Source organism: Scyliorhinus torazame, chromosome 2 (genome assembly GCF_047496885.1).
Source record: "Scyliorhinus torazame isolate Kashiwa2021f chromosome 2, sScyTor2.1, whole genome shotgun sequence".
NCBI lineage: Eukaryota > Metazoa > Chordata > Chondrichthyes > Carcharhiniformes > Scyliorhinidae > Scyliorhinus > Scyliorhinus torazame.
The window spans coordinates 55,654,927-55,671,156 of record NC_092708.1 but is presented as its reverse complement, the minus strand read 5'-3'; the positions used below and the strand labels follow the sequence as shown (position 1 = coordinate 55,671,156).

At 50.5% G+C, this 16,230-nt stretch overlaps 1 protein-coding gene and 1 pseudogene across 5 annotated transcripts in view; one reads left to right on the top strand and one right to left on the bottom strand.

The window, feature by feature from the left end:
* The window catches only part of gtdc1 (glycosyltransferase-like domain containing 1), a 609,229-nt gene that overhangs the window by 362,716 nt on the left and 230,283 nt on the right, over positions 1 to 16,230 (bottom strand). The gene's annotated exons all lie outside the window — the stretch shown is intronic.
* LOC140388046 (10 kDa heat shock protein, mitochondrial pseudogene) lies at positions 10,761 to 11,227 on the top strand (annotated as a pseudogene).

The window sequence follows — 16,230 nt, the reverse complement described above, 5'->3', positions numbered from 1 at the left end:
CCTTTGTGTCGTCTGCAAACTTACGAATCAGACCAGTTACATTTTCCTCCAAATCATTTATATATACTACAAACAGCAACGGTCCCAGCACTGATCCCTGCGGAACACTAGTCACAGACCTCCAAACAGAAAAGCACCCTTCCATTGCTACCCTCTGCCTTCCATGACCTAGCCAGTTTTGTATCCATCTGGCCAGCTCACCCCTGATCCCGTGTGACTTATTTTGTACCAGCCTGCCATGAGGGACCTTGTCAAAGGCCTTACTGAAGTCCATATAGACAACATCCACTGCCCTACCTGCATTAATCATCTTTGTGACCTCCTCAAAAAAACTCTATCAAGTTAGTGAGACACGACCTCCCCTTCACAAAACCGTGCTGCCTCTCGCCAATACGCCCATTTGCTTCCAAATGGGAGTAGATCCTGTCTCGAAAAATACTCTCCAGTAATTTCCCTACCACTGACGTAAGGCTCACCGGCCTGTAGTTCCCTGGATTATCCTTGCTACCCTTCATAAACAAAGGAACAACATTGGCTATTCTCCAGTCATCTGGGACATCTCCTGAAGACAGTGAGGATCCAAAGATTTCTGTCAAGGCCTCAGCAATTTCCTATCTAGCCTCCTTCAGTATTCTGGGGTAGATCCCATCAGGCCCTGGGGACTTAACTACCTTAATATTTTTCAAGACGCCCAACACCTCGTCTTTTTGGATCTCAATGTGACCCAGGCTATCGACACAATCTTCTCCAGACTCAACATCCACCCATTCCTTCTCTTTGGTGAATACTGCTGCAAAGTATTCATTTAGTACCTCGCCCATCTCCTCTGGCTTCATACATAGATTCCCTCATCTGTCCTTCAGTGGGCCAACCCTTTCCCTGGCTACCCTTTTGCTTCTTATGTACGTGTAAAATGCCTTGGGATTTTCCTTAACCCTATTTGCCAATGACTTTTCATGACCCCTTTCAGCCCTCTTGACTCCTTGCTTAAGTTCCTTCCTACTTTCCTTAGATTCCATACAGGCTTCGTCTGTTCCCAACCTTCTAGCCCTGACAAATGCTTCCTTTGTCTTTTTGACGAGGCCTACAATATCTCTCGTTATCCAAGGTTCCCAAAATTTGCCGTATTTATCCTTCTTCCGCACAGGAACATGCCGGTCCTGAATTCCTTTCAACTGACATTTGAAAGCCTCCCACATGTCAGATGTTGATTTACCCTCAAACATCCACCCCCAATCTAGATTCCTCAGTTCCTGCCTAATATTGTTATAATTAGCCTTCCCCCAATGTAGCGCACTCACCCGAGGACCACTCTTAACCTTGTCCACCAGCACTTTAAAACTTACTGAATTGTGGTCATTGTTCCCGGAATGCTCCCCTACTGAAACTTCTACCACCTGGCCGGGCTCATTCCCCAATACCAGGTCCAGTACAGCCTCTTCCCTAGTTGGACTATCTACATATTGTTTTAAGAAGCCCTCCTGGATGCTCCTTACAAACTCTGCCCCGCCCAAGCCCCGAGCACTAAGTGAGTCCCAGTCAATATTGGGGAAGTTAAAGTCTCCCATCACAACAACCCTGTTGCTTTTACTACTTTCCAAAATCTGTCTACCTATCCGCTCCTCTATCTCCCGCTGGCTGTTGGGTGGCCTGTAGTAAATCCCCAAAATTGTGTCTGCCGCCTTCTTATTCCTGATCTCTACCCATATGGCCTCGCTGCCCTCGGAGGTGTCCTCCCACAGTACAGCTGTGATATTCTCCCTAACCAGTAGCGCAGTAAACAGTAACCCCTTTTACATCCCCCTCTAGCCCGCCTGAAACATCTAAATCCTGGAATGTTTAGCTGCCAATCCTGGTCCTTCCCTCAACCAGGTCTCTGTAATGGCAACAACATCATAGTTCCAAGTACTAATCCAAGCTCTAAGTTCATCTGCCTTACCTGCTAAACTTCTTGCATTAAAACATATGCACTTCAGTCCACCAGTCGCACTGTTTTCAGCAACATCTCCCTGTCTGCTCTTCCTCAGAGCCATACTGGCCCAATTCCCTAGTTCTCCCTCAATTTTTTCACCTTCTGACCTATTGCTCCGGTATCCACCCCCCTGCCATACTAGTTTAAACCCTCCCGTGTGACACTAGCAAACCTCGCGGCCAGGATATTTATGCCTCTCCAGTTTAGGTGCAACCCATCCTTCTTATACAGGTCACACCTGCCCCGGAACAGCTCCCAGTGGTCCAGATAACGGGAACCCTCCCTCCTCCATCAGCTGTTTAGCCATGTGTTTAGCTGCTCTATCTTCCTATTACTAGCCTCACTGGCACGTGGCACAGGGAGTAATCCTGAGATTATAACCCTAGAGGTCCTGCCTTTTAACTTTCTGCCTAGCTTCCTGAACTCCTGCTGCAGTACCTCATGCCCCTTTCTGCCTATGTCGTTAGTACCAATATGTACAACGACCTCTGTCTGTTTGCCCTCCCCCTTCAGGATGCCCGCTACCCGTTCTGAGACATCCTGGACCCTGGCACCAGGGAAGCAACATACCATCCTGGAGTCTCTTTCACGTCCACAGAAGCGCCTATCTGTGCCCCTGACTATAGAGTCCCCTATGACTATTGCTCTTCTGCGCTTTGACCCTCCCTGCTGAACATCAGAGCCAGCCGTGGTGCCACTGCTCTGGCTGCTACTGTTTTCCCCTGATAGGCTATTCTCCCCAACATTATCCAAAGCTATATACCTGTTCGAGAGGAGGACAACCACAGGGGATTCCTGCACTGACTGCCTGCCGCTTCTGGTGGTCACCCATCTCTCTGCCAGCAACTTGGGTGTGACCACATCTCTATAAGTCCTATCTATGACGCTTTCCGCCACCTGCATGCGCCTAAGTGCATCCAATTATTGCTCCAAACGAACCACGTGGTCTGTGAGGCGCTGCCATTGGTTACACTTGCTGCAGATGTAGTCGACCAGAATGCTGGAAGCGTCACAGATCTGCCTCTTCTCACAGTTGGAGCACTGCACCGCGCTGAGTGACATTTAAGCACTAATTACTTAATTTAAAATAAACACTTGAATTATTGTTAGATTCTATTACAATTAACTATGGCCCTGACGCTAGATAATTTTTACTGTAAAATTAAATGCTAAATACCGATCTCTGCCCTAAGGTTTATTACTCCACTATCTAGTTAATCAATTAGATTCTTTCTGCAATATTATTATTTTTTCAAATTTAACAGATTCCCAACCAGCCAATCAGGTCACAGCTTTACTGTGATGTCACTTGCAGCCCCCCCCCCACTCAATTTGAAACGGTAATAAAAATCACCTACCTTCCCAGGATGCTCTCTGGTTCTCTCCCTGCAGATTAACAGTTACAGGCCAGAAGAAAGAGAACAAAACGGTAGAGAAAAAGCACCTTCTCCCACTCTGCACCGAATTACCTCAGGGCACCAAATTACCAAGTTCCAATTCCCACTCTGGATGTGTCTCACTCACTCAGGATGTGTCTCCTTCACTTGCGCAAAGCTTACTGAGTGTGCTTTCTGTCTGTCTTTTATACAGAACTCAGCTAGCCAGGGTGACTCACACTACTTAAGCTTCAAACAGAAGGATACAATGTACACCCTTGTGCCACTAAGCAGGCTACAGGTGACTGACAGATAAATGCCTCACAGCAATTAGGGTGGGGGCAGAGGGAAAATAATTCCATCTCATTGCATTGAGGTAGCTTCCGTAATGGATGAGGCGAGAATGCAACTTGCAAGTCTAGCATTTGTACTGTTGATACAATGATAGAAGATTATTAGAGCGCAGCTGTGGTAAGACTATGTAGCTCATGGCTAGAATTTCAAGAGGCACCGGTTAAAATACAAATTTGAAAAAATAAGAGCAATGGATTTTTACTGCTCACTGAAGGCATGGAAAGGATCAAGTTGTAGTATTTCAGACATTACATTGCGAGAATGCAGAATATCTGCCCTGAGGACTGAAGGAAATGAATAAATGTAGAGTGGAATCATAAGCTAAATTGAGGATTGGGTTAAAAATGCGTAAAGCAGGCCAAGGAAACAAAGAAAAGGCAGAATGAGAAAAATCTTAGCGTTAATGATAATTCTTTGCAATGTTTTTATTTTTAAATAGAGATGCTTGATAACGACCCTCTCCTTGCCTCATGTCTTTCCAATCTGGGCTTTCCTGCTTCCAACCGTGCACTTTGAGTACCATGTAGCTTCACTCACTGCCCACAGACCTTGTGCTGCTCTGGACTTAAGAATCTGGACTGTAACAATGAAAAGCACAGGGATTAACAGAAAAGATGGAAGAAAGATTTTAATATGGACTGCCTGTGAACTATCCACTCTTTTAACTTTAATTCCTTTTTAATCACAGTTGGTCAAGAGATTACTTCAACAGATATATTGCTATTTGACAGATGTTCTGTTTTGGGGAGCCAGAGTTCAAAGTTTCTTTGTTATATAATATAATTGAATCCTGAAAAAAATGCAAAATTAGTTTGCCAAGCAGCCTTACCTCCACCAGTGCTTCTTTAAAATGCAGGTAAAAGATATGAATTTTCAAATTCTTGACCCATGGGCCATTTCAATGCTTATTCAATAATTCCTCCTTAATAAAAGTAGAAAACCAGCATACATGCAGGAGAAGGGAATAAAGGCATATGAGAGAAAGGTAGTCAAGAGGTCATTAGGGTGGACTTGAGCACTGACACAAATCAAGTGGATCAAATAATATGGTTCTGTAGACTCTAGGTAAACATCGGCTTTTAGTGAAATAAATCATTAATTTCCTGTGCTTTTTATTTTTCTCTTAGTATACAGATTGTACGCTGAATGAGATTTACTGCTTGTTTCCTCCCTTTCTATAGCTCAATGCTAGTCAGTGGGAGCACGCCCACCTTGTTTGCTTGCACTGTTCGAGACTGCACAAAGCACACGCAGAACTCCGACCTCCTTCACTTCAAGGAAACCCCAGAAATTCTCCAGGAAATGCAAATTGGCCTCATGGGTCCCTTCCCCTCATGGTCTGATCTGAATCTACCGATATTTTCTCGACCTGGTTAAGATCATTGGCATAAGTCATGCACTTCACAAACATAGCAAACTAGGTCTAGGAAAAGTGTCCAATACCTGAAAGATAAAGGTGCATAGCTTTATCCAACTTTTTTGCTCTCAGTCCTTTTGCATATCCTCTGATTTGAGTAGATCTGAGTAGGCCCAGTTAGCACTACAAGGAGCACCTCACCAATGCTGTCAGAAAAAATGAAGCAAGAGGCACCTTGAAGGCCAGCCACCTTGTTAACATAGTTGCTCTTTCTCCCAGGCACAAATAATCTATCCTTCATTCTCAGCAGTCTGTTTACATCTTGCTACACTGACGTCTTATAGCTTGCTCTTTAAATTTGCGTGTGGGCATTATTAATCCCTACTGTCAGAAAAGTACTCACCACAATGTTCATAACTCACTTTAGGAGTTTATTGTTTTGAAAAAAGAGATAAAAATGCCCTCCACCCAATTTCAACATGGTCCCAAATATCAGAAGAGTTTTCAAAGGCTATTTCCACTGGAAGTCAATGATGGGCCATCATAATTTAAAACAGTCAATCAGAATGACAAGAGAAATTGGGAAAAATGTCTTCATGTCGGGGTTGGTAAACATGGAACATTTTTCTCTAGGATTGAGGTAGTGACCATTTCATTTTCCTTAATGGGAAATTGGATAAAAATGTCAAGTAGAGGAAGATAGAGGGCTATTGGGAGAGAGTGGAGCAGCAGTATTTGGACTGCATTGGCAAAGACCAGCACAAACATGGCGGGCCAAATGGCCTACTTCTGTGCTGTACATGTCTATCAAACAAGGAATCAGCATTCGCTCTAACCATAATGCTTAAACCGTTTTATATCCAGATTGATAAAATTCTGTCACTATGTCTAACCTGCACCTCAAGAAATAGTTTAGAGTTGTGCTTAATCTTGTCATTTGTCAGTCACATATACATACATTTTCCAACAGGGTCATTCAACAGCATTCAGGAGGATGAATCTTGAGGCAGAGGGATCAATTGAAGTATCCAATATGTTTATTGAAACTGAAGTCAACTAAACTCAGCACAGAGCAGGAATTAATGCGTTTGGCTTGGTACTTCATGATGCTGTATCTTTACCCACAAGGTCACTGTTGAAGCTAGTGGCTCTAATTCCATTTGCTTGAAATATCTGTGCAGAAAAGAGTAATAATTCCAGAGGATGGGGGTAGGTGGATAATTTCCACATTTCAAAGAGGGAATTATATCTGTTTAACTAATATGTTGGAAGAGTTTTAAAAGGGATGGCTATCCAGTTGTGAATAGTGAAATTGGTCTGATGTGTCAGACATGGTTGTGGATTCACCACCAAGAGGTCTGGAAATTAAAGGCAAGCATAGAGTTTATTTTATATGGTTTTCAGTCCATCTTCTACCTCCGAGTGGCTATTGGAATGAAGATTAATGTGATCAAAACTTGTTAGGTTTCAAAATTTAACGAATAGAAATAGTATGTATAATCTCCACTTTCCAGCCCACCAGGTCAAAATCTAAATTGTACAATGATGCACGATCAATTGCACAAAGACTAAAGTTGGGTATAACTGTGGCTTTATTACAGTCGGATGCGTGGCCTCCTGCTGCAGCTGGCGAAATGGCAGGGCACTGGAGGTCATGCATATTTATACAGTTCTCCGTGGGTGGAGCCAGCCGACAGGAGCTACTGACGAACCTGTAGTGCAGGTCCTACCTTACATCTCCTATTACAGTGGTTCACCACATTCACTCCCTGTTAAAAATGAGTCCGGCGGGGGTGACATGAAACTGTGTACAATTAGTGCAATTATGTACAGTGGTCGGGAAAGAAAAGTCCATGTTGACGGTCCGGAGTCCGTCAAAGGTTCAGCCGGTCCGGTGCTTTGGTGCTTCGTTGGGGGCGGCGTAACGGTGGTGGCGAAGTCGGTGCTGGCGGTGGTGGAGGTGGCACCGATGGCAGTGGTGGCAGTGCTGATGCTGGCCAGTCATCGGGGAACTCCAGGAGCGTGCAGAAGTCCTCTTCGTCCTCTTGTCTCTTGTGCGTCTGTGAGGTCAATATTGGCGGCGCGGTGGGAGGTGGTGCATTGGTGGGGGGTGTGTTGGGGTGGAACCTGACGGTGCCAGGTCCCTGAGTGAGACAGTATCTTGGCGGCAGTCGGGGAACTCAACGTAGGCATATTGAGGGTTGGCGTGGAGCAGGTGAACCCTGTCCACCAAGGGGTCCGCCTTGTGGAGTCAGACGTGCCTATGGAGAAGGACCGGTCCTGGAGCAGCGAGCCAAGTTGGGAGCGACACCCCGGATGTGGGCTCCCTGGGGAAGGCAAAAACACGTTCATGGGGTGTGTTAATAGTGGCGGTACACAATAGTGACTGGATGGAGTGTAGAGCGTCAGGGAGGACTTCCTGCCAGTGAGAGGCTGGGAGGTTCCTGGACCGTAGGGCCAGCTGGACGGCCCTCCAAACCGTCCCATTCTCCCATTTTACTTGCCCGTTTCCCCGGGGGTTGTAGCTGGTCGTCCTGCTGGAGGCTATACCCCTGCTGAGCAGCAACTGATGCAGCTCATCGCTCATGAATGAGGACCCCCTGTCACTGTGGGTGTAGGCGGGGAAACCGAACAGAGCGAAGATGGTGCTGAGGGCCTTGATGACGGTGGCAGACGTCATATCGGGGCATGGTATGGCGAAGGGGAATCTGGAGTACTCATTGACCACACTGAGAATGTACGTGTTACGGTCGGTGGAGGGGAGGGGCCCTTTGAAATCCACACTGAGGCGTTCAAAGGGGTGGGAAGCCTTCACCAGGTGCGCACGGTCCGGCCGGTAGAAGTGCGGCTTGCTCTCCGCACAGACCTGGTGACTGTCCTTACTTCCTCGACGGAGTAGGGCAGATTGCGAGCTTTGACCAGATGGTACAATCGAGTGACCCCCGGGCGACAAAGGCTCTCGTGTCGGGCCCGGAGGTGGTCCACTTGCCCGCTGGCTTATGTACCTCGGGAGAGGGCGTCTGGGGGCTCGTTGAGTTTACCGGGGCGATACAAGATCTCGTAATTATAGGTGGAGAGCTCGATTCTCCACCGCAAGATTTTATCATTTTTGTTCTTGCCCCGCTGTGTGTTATTGAACATGAAGGCTACCGACCGTTGGTCCGTAAGGAGAGTGAATCTCTTACCGGCCAGGTAATGCCTCCAATGCCGCACAGCTTCAATGATACCTTGGGCCTTCTTTTCGACGGTTGAGTGTCGAATTTCCGAGGCATGAAGGGTGCAGGAAAAGAATGCCACGGGTCTGCCTGCCTGGTTTAGAGTGGCGGCAAGGACGACGTCTGAAGCGTCGCTTTCTACTTGGAAAGGCAGTGACTCGTCCACTGCGCGCATCCTGGCCTTGGCGATGTCTGCTCTGATGCAGGCGAAAGCATGTTGTGCCTCGGCCGCAAGGAGGAATTGGATGGACTGAATGAGTGGGCGGGCCGTGTTCGCATTGGTTGGGACCCACTGAGAGTAGTAGGAAAAGAACCCCAGGCAGCGTTTGAGGGCCTTGGGGCAGTTGGGGAAGGGAAGTTCCATAAGGGAGCGCATGCGGTTGGGGTCGGGCCCGAGAAGTCTGTTTTGGACTAAAAAACGAGAATGGCTAACCGGGTCGTGCTGAACACACACTTCTCTTTGTTGTAGGTCAGGTTGAGAAGAGTGGCAGTGCGGAGGAATTTATCGAGGTTGGCATCGTGGTCCTGCTGGTCATGGCCGCAGATGGTGACATGATCGAAGTACGGAAAGGTGGCCAGCAAACTGTACTGGTCGACCATTCGGTCCATCTCTCTTTGGAAGACCGAGACCCCATTTGTGACACTGAAAGGGACCCTCAGGAAGTGGTAGAGGCGACCGTCTGCCTCAAAGGCAGTGTATGGCCGGTCTGACTTCCGGATGGGGAGCTGGTGGTAGGCGGATTTCAGGTCAATTGTTGAGAAGACCCGGTACTGCGCAATCTGATTGACCATATCAGATATGCGTGGGAGGGGGTACGCGTCGAGCTGCGTGTACCGACTGATGGTCCGGCTGTAGCCCACGACCATCCGGTGTTTCTCCCCAGTTTTTAAAAATATATATTTTATTGAAATTTTTCAAACAAAAATGTTTCCGTTTTTACAACTCAACAAGGGATTATACATTAAACATTATTTAAATAATATAGTGAGCTTACAACAAAAACTAGAAGAAAAACAAATAACAAAAACACAAAATAGTGCTCCCCCCCTCCCCCCTGGGTTGCTGCTGCTGTCATTTCTATCTTTTCATTATCGTTCCGCGAGATAGTCAAGGAACGGTTGCCACCGCCTGGAGAACCCCTGAGCCGATCCTCTCAATGCAAATTTTATTCGTTCCAATCTTATGAACCCTGCCATGTCGTTTATCCAGGCCTCCACGCCCGGGGGCTTCGCTTCCTTCCACATGAGTAGAATCCTACGCTGGGCTACTAGGGACGCAAAGGCCAAAATGTCGGCCTCTTTCGCCTCCTGCACTCCCGGTTCTTCTGCAACCCCAAATATAGCTAACCCCCAGCCTGGCTTGACCCGGACATTCACCACCTTTGAGATTACCCTTGCCACACACCCCCAGAACTCGTGCCGTGCTGGACACGACCAAAACATGTGTGTGTGGTTCGCCGAGCTTCCTGAACACCTCCCACACCTGTCCTCGACCCCGGAAAACCTGCTCAGTCTTGCTCCCGTCATATGTGCTCTATGTAGAACCTTAAATTGAATCAGGCTAAGCCTGGCACACGAGGACGAGGAATTTACCCGACTTAGGGCATCCGCCCATAGCCCCTCCTCGATCTCTTCCCCTCGTCCCTCATCCCCCGGTATATTTCGGACACTTTGCCCTCTCCAACCCATGCCCCTGAAATTACTCTATCTTGGATCCCCTGCGTCGGGAGCTGCAGAAATTCCCTCACCTGTTGCCTCGTAAATGCCCTCACTTGCATATATCAGAAGGCGTTCCCTGGGGGCAACTTATATTTTTCTTCTAGCACTCCCAGACTTGCAAACGTCCCGTCTATAAACAGGTCCCTCAGCTTCCTAATTCCTGCTCGCTGCCAACACTGGAACCCCCCATCCATCCTCCCTGGGACAAACCTGTGGTTATTCCTTATCGGGGACCACACCGAGGCACCCGTCACTCCCCTGTGTCGCCTCCACTGCCCCCAGATCCTCAAGGTTGCCACCACCACTGGGTTTGTGGTGTACCTTTTCGGGGAGAATGGCAGCGGCGCCGTTGCCAGCGCTTTTAGGCTCGTTCCCTTACAGGAGGCCATCTCCAGCCTCTTCCACGCTGCTCCCTCTTCCTCCCTCATCCACTTACAGACCATCGACACATTGGCGGCCCAATAGTAGTCGCTCAGACTCGGCAGCACCAGTCCCCCTCTGTCCCGACTGTGCTGCAGGAACCCCCTCTTTACTCTCGGGGTCTTTCCCGCCCACATAAAGCTCATAATGCTCCTATCTATTTTTTTTTTTTTAAAGGCCTTTGTGATCAGAATGGGGTGGCACTGAAACACGAAAAGAAACCTCGGGAGGACCACCATTTTAACTGCCTGCACTCTGCCCGCCAGCGACAGCGGCACCATATCCCACCTCTTAAAGTCCTCCTCCATCTGCTCCACCAGTCGCGTCAGGTTAAGTCTATGCGAGCACTTTCTACAGGCGCTAGCAGGCATGGCAGGTCAGGCGTTCAAACGATTTCTACCCCTCTTCGATCGTGTTTTGGTGGAAAGGGTTGCCGCAGAAAAGGTAACAAAAGGCGGCATCATGCTTCCAGAAAAATCCCAGGGGAAAGTACTTCAAGCAACAGTTGTAGCGGTTGGACCTGGCAGCCGAGTAAAGAATGGTGACGTCCACCCAGTTAATGTGCAAGTTGGTGAAACAATTCTACTCCCAGAATATGGAGGGACTAAAGTTGTCTTGGAAGATAAGGATTACTACTTGTTTAGAGATGGAGATATTCTTGGAAAATACACAGCATAAATTTTGAATGTTGCTCTCAGTTTTAAGAAACTGACGATTCCGTGAAGTACCTGTCTTATTTGTTTCAGCCTGTAAATACCATTTTTTGAGCTTTGGTACAATAAATTCATTGTTAAATCCAAAAAAAAAAAAAAAAGGTTAAGTCTATGCAGGGTTCCCCAGTTCCTGGCCACCTGGATCCCCAGATATCGGAAGTTCCTTACCACTCTCCTCAGCGGCAGAGCATCTATCCCCCTGCCCTGTTTCCCGGGGTGCATTACAAAAAGCTCGCTCTTATCTCGTTTCAGGATTAGCGATATCGTCGCCTCCGACATTGTCGGCGGTAGCATCCCCCTTTCCTTAGCCTCATTAAAGGTTCTCGCCAAAAGCGGGGCCAACAGATCCATATACTTCCTGTAGAATTCCACCGGAAACCCGTCTGGTCCCGGGGCCTTCCCTGCCTGCATGTTCCCCAATCCTTTAATCACCACATCCACCTCGATTGGCGCCCCCAGACCTGCCACCTCCTGCCCCTTCACCTTCGGGAACCTTAGCTGGTCCAGAAAGTGTAGCATTCCTTCTTTTCCCCCCGGAGGTTGGGACTTGCATAGCCTCTCATAAAAGGTCTTGAACACCTCGTTCACTTTCCCTGCTCTCTGCTCCAAATTTCCCGTTTCGTCCCCAACGCCCCCGATCTCTCTCGCCGCCATCCTCTTCCGAAGTTGTTGGGCTAGCTGCCGGCTCGCCTTTTCCCCATACTCATACTGCATCCCCTGTGCCTTCCTCCAGTGTGCCTCTCCCTTTCCCGTGGTCAGCAGGTCAGACTCCGTCTGTAGTCTTCGTCTTTCTCTGTATAGCCCTTCGTCTGGGGCCTCCGCATATTTTTTATCCACCCTCAAAATTTCCCCCACTAATCTCTCTCTTTCTTTGCCCTCTTGTTTCCCCTTGTGGGCTCTAATGGAGATCAGCTCTCCTCTAACCACCGCCTTCAGCGCTTCCCATACTACCCCCACCTGAACCTCCCCATCGTCGTTGACCTCCAGGTATCGCTCAATACACCCCATCACCCTTCCGCAGACCCCCTCGTCCGCCAGTAGTCCCATATTTAATCGCCAGAGTGGGCGCTGCTCCCTTTCCTCTCCTAGTTCCAGATCCACCCAATGCGGGGCGTGGTCTGAAACGGCTATGGCCGAGTACTCCATTCCTGCCATTTTCGGGATCAGTGCCCTTTCCAAAACAAAAAAGTCTATCCGGGAGTATACCTTATGGACGTGGGAGAAGAAAGAGAACTCTTTAGCCATTGGCCTGGCGAATCTCCACGGATCCACTCCCCCCATTTGTTCCATAAATCCCTGAAGCACCTTGGCCACTGCCGGCCTTCTCCCGGTCCTGGATCTGGACCGGTCTAGCCCTGGATCCAGCACTGTGTTAAAGTCCCCCCCATTATCAAATTTTCCACCTCCAGGTCCGGGATGCGTCCCAGCATTCGCTTCATGAATCCCCCGTCATCCCAATTCGGGGCATATACATTCACCAGCACAACCGCCTCGCCCTGCAGTCTGCCCCTCGCCATCACATATCTGCCCCCACTGTCCACCACTATGTTCTTAGCCTCGAATGATACACGTTTCCCCACCAATATTGCCACCCCTCTGTTTTTTGCGTCCAACCCTGAGTGGGATACCTGGCCTACCCATCCTTTTCTTAGTCTAACCTGATCCGCCAACTTCAGGTGTGTCTCACATTCCACGTGATCAGCCGGATTGGGGGGCCATTCACCGCCACCCCCTCGTCGACTAGCCATCCCCTTTTTTAGGCCATCTCCTCATCCAGGTCCCGCGCACCCGTCTGTCCCCCAGGTAGCGCCTTCCCGCCCCGACCACCTCATCTCTTACCAGCTCCCCCTTGCACTCAGCAGCAGCAACCCAGTTGATCCCCCCCCCACCCCCCACCCCCGCTAGATCCCCCTCTAGCTTGATTACTCCCCCCATATTGCTTCCGGAGGTCAGCTAACTCTGGCTGACCTCGGCTTCCCCCGTTCACTCTTTGACCTCCCTGCGTGTGGGGTTCCCTTCCTTCCTGCGCCCGTTTTCCCACTATAATTTCCATAGCGCGGGAAAATACCCGCGCTTTCCTTTCGGCCCCGCCCCCTATGGCGCAGTTCCCTCATTCCCCTTCCCTGTCCCTTTTCCCACCAGCGCCCACATTTCTTCGTGTGTCCCCCATCGGGGGGAGAGAAATTCCCCGTCCAACATCGCTGTACAGTAGCCCTCCCTTTCCCCACTTTACATTTCTGCACCACCACCTCGCTGCTTCTCTCCAAACATCAAACTCTCAAATCTAGTCCAGTTTCTCTTCTTGGATAAATGTCCATGCCTCCTCCGCCGTCTCGAAGTAGTGGTGCTTGCCCTGATGCGTGAACCACAGTCGCGCCGGCTGCAGCATCCCAAATTTAATTTTCTTCCTATGGAGCACCGCCTTGGCCCGGTTAAAGCTCGCCCTCCTTCTCGCCACCTCCGCACTCCAGTCCTGATACACACGAATCACCGCATTCTCCCATTTGCTACTCCGTGCCTTCTTGGCCCAGCTCAGGACCATCTCTCTGTCCCTGTAGCGATGGAACTTCACCACTATTGCTCTTGGTGTTTCACCTGCCTTTGGTCTTCTCACGAGGACCCGGTACGCTCCCTCCACTTCCAGGGGGCCCGTTGGAGCATCAGCTCCCATTAGTGTATGGAGCATCATGCTCACATAAGCCCCAGCGTCAGCTCCCTCTGCTCCTTCGGGGAGGCCTAGAATCCGTAGGTTTTTCCTCCTCGAGCTGTTCTCCAGGGCTTCCAGCCTTTCTATGCACCTCTTGTGTAGAGCCTCGTGTGTCTCCGTTTTTACTACCAGGCCCTGTATCTCATCTTCATTCTCGGCTGCCTTTGCCTTCACACCACGGAGCTCCATCGCCTGGACCTTTTGTGTTTCCTTCAGTCCCTCGATTGCCAGTAGCATCGGCGCCAGCACCTCTTTCTTGAGCTCCTCCAGACATCGTCGGAGAAACTCCTGCTGGTCCGGGCCCCATACCATCTGGGCTCCATCCGCCACCATCTTGCTTCTCCCTTCTCTTCTCTGCCGCTGCTCCAAAGGATCCTTCGCAATCTGGCCACTACCGCCGCTCCTTTCCATACACACCCGGGGGGGCTCCTTCCTTCGTCACCCCACACTGGGTTAGGTTGAAAAAAGATTCCATTGGGGCTCCCGATAAGAGCCCAAAAGTCCGTTGGAATGGGAGGTGCCGAAACGTGCGGCTTAGCAGTGCATCACCGCACCCGGAAGTCTTCTCCCCAGTTTTAACCACTACCACTTGGGCTCTCCAGGGGCTGTTGCTGGCCTCGATAATACCCTCCTTAAGCAGCCGCTGGACTTCGGACCTGATGAAGGTCTTGTCCTGGCTGCTGTACCATCTGCTCCTAGTGGCAATGGGCTTGCAATCCGCAGTTAGATTGGCAAAAAGGGAGGGGGGATCGACCTAGAGGGTATCGAGGCCGGAAACGGTAAGGGGGGGTAAGGTCCTGCCGAATTTGAGGGTGAGGCTCTGGAGGTTGCACTGGAAGTCCAGTCCCAACAGGAGTGCAGCACAGAGGTTAGGAAGGACATAGAGCCAGAAGTTACTACATTCTACGCCCTGGACCGTGAGGGTGACTGTACAAAAGCCTCGGATCGAGACGGAGTTGGATCCGGAGGCGAGTGAGATCCTTTGATTGGCAGGGTGGACCGCGAGGGAGCAGCGCCTTACCGTATCTGGGTGAACGAAGCTGTCGGTGCTCCCGGAGTCCAGCAGGCACGAGGTCGCGTGGCCGTTGATTTTAACCGTCGTCGACGCGGTGACCAGGTTGTGCGGGCGAGATTGGTCCAGCGTCATCGAAGCAAGCTACGGGTAGCCATCGGATGCTTCGGGTGGCGAGTGTGTGCGGTTCCGATGTTGGGATGGCCGGAGACCCAGTGGGGGACAAGATGGCGGCGCCCATGGTGCGCACATTGCAGGGTCGGGACAAGATGGCGGCACCCATGGGGCGCACGTGGCCGAAGGGGGACAATCTGGCGGCGCCCGTTGGTCGCACATCGACCCGGGAGGAGAAGATGGCGGCTCCCATTGTGCGTCTGGCGTGGGGGAGGGGCCGATAGCGGGTGCGATCACAGCGACTGCGCGGGCCTGGCACACTGCCGCGAAGTGGCCCTTTTTACTGCAGGCTTTACAGACTGCAGGGCGGGCCGGGTAGTGTTGACGGGGTGCTTCTGCTGACCGCAGAAGTAGCAGCGGGGACCCCCGGGGTGCGTGGATTGGCGTACGGCACAGGCGTATTGGGAAGGCAGGGCCCCGGCTGAGGAGGTCGTCGGCGGGGTCCAGGAGGGGTAGCAAGGAGTAGAAGGGTGGGCAGCGCGGCGAGAGGGGTACGGTTGAACGTTACGGGATGCGACCGTCATGGAGAGCGTCAAAGGTTTCGTCTCCGCCAGTTCGAGCGTGGCCCCTTCCAGTAATCGTTCTCGGATGCGGTCCGACGCATCCCCATCACAAAAGCATCGCGCATGAGGAGATTCGTGTGTTCGGCGGCTGTAACGGCCTGACAGTCACAGTCCCGGACGAGTGGAATTACGGCCCGCCAGAAGTCTTCTATGGACTTACCAGGTAGTTGCGAGCAGGTGGCGAGTACATGCCTGGCGAAAAGCTTGTTCGCCTTCTGTGCGTAGTGTTCCTTAAGGAGTTCCATTGCTTCTGTGTAATTCGTGGCGTCTTGGGTCAACGGGAACACGCTGGAGCTCAGTCTGGAGTACAGGACATTTATCTTCAGAGCCTCCGTTGGCTCGGGGTCCGTAGCCTTGATGTAGGCCTCAAAACATGCTAGCCGGTGATCAAAGTCTTTTCTGGCGTCGGGCGAGTGCAGATCCAGCTGCAGGCGATCGGGCTTAATTCCGATATCCATTTTGTGGAAAATCTGACTGTAATAAATTGATGCACGATCAATTGCACAAAGACTAAAGTTGGGTACAACTGTGGCTTTATTACAGTCAGATGCGTGGCCTCCTGCTGCTGCTGGCGAAATGGCAGGGCACTGGACGTCATGCATATTTATACAGTTCTCTGTGGGCGGAGCCAGCCGGCAGGAGCTACCG